This window comes from Schistocerca piceifrons, chromosome 6 (assembly GCF_021461385.2).
Source record: "Schistocerca piceifrons isolate TAMUIC-IGC-003096 chromosome 6, iqSchPice1.1, whole genome shotgun sequence".
Classification (NCBI taxonomy): Eukaryota; Metazoa; Arthropoda; class Insecta; order Orthoptera; family Acrididae; genus Schistocerca; species Schistocerca piceifrons.
Window position 1 is genome coordinate 585,761,825 of NC_060143.1, and position 702 is coordinate 585,762,526.

Consider the following 702-nt stretch of genomic DNA (forward strand, 5'->3'; position numbering starts at 1 on the left):
CTACCCTCTGGCTCCTACCCTTGTAACTGTCCCCGGTTTAAAACCTGTCCCACGCACCCTCCCACCACCACCTGCTCCAGTCCTGTAACCCTGAAGGTGTACACGATCAAAGGCAGAGCCATGTGTGAAAGCACCCAGGTGATTTACCAACTGACATGCCTACACTGTGAAGCCTTCTATGTGGGAATGACCAGCAACAAACTGTCCATTTGCATGAACAGACACAGGCAGACAGTGTTTGTTGGTAATGAGGATCATCCTGTGGCTAAACATGCCTTGGTGCACGGCCAGCACATCTTGACACAGTGTTACACCGTCTGGGTTATCTGGATACTTCCCATTGACACCAACATATCACAACTCCAGAGATGGGAACTTACCCTTCAATATATTCTCTCTCTCCCGTTACCCACCAGGCCTCAACCTCCGCTAATTTCAAGTTGCCGCCCCTCATACCTCACCTGTCATTCAACAACATCTTTGCCTCTGTACTTCCGCCTCGACTGACATCTCTCCCCAACCTCTTTGCATTATATTAATATAATTAATTTGAACCCAACAATTACGTTTGTTATTGTCACTGTTGCATTTCGAAATCTTTCCTGTCGTCTTATTTTCTCTTTGTGTGGTCTTTAAATATGTCTGCCTGTGTCTGTGTGGATGGATGTGTGTGTGTGCGAGTGTATACCTGTCCTTTCCCTC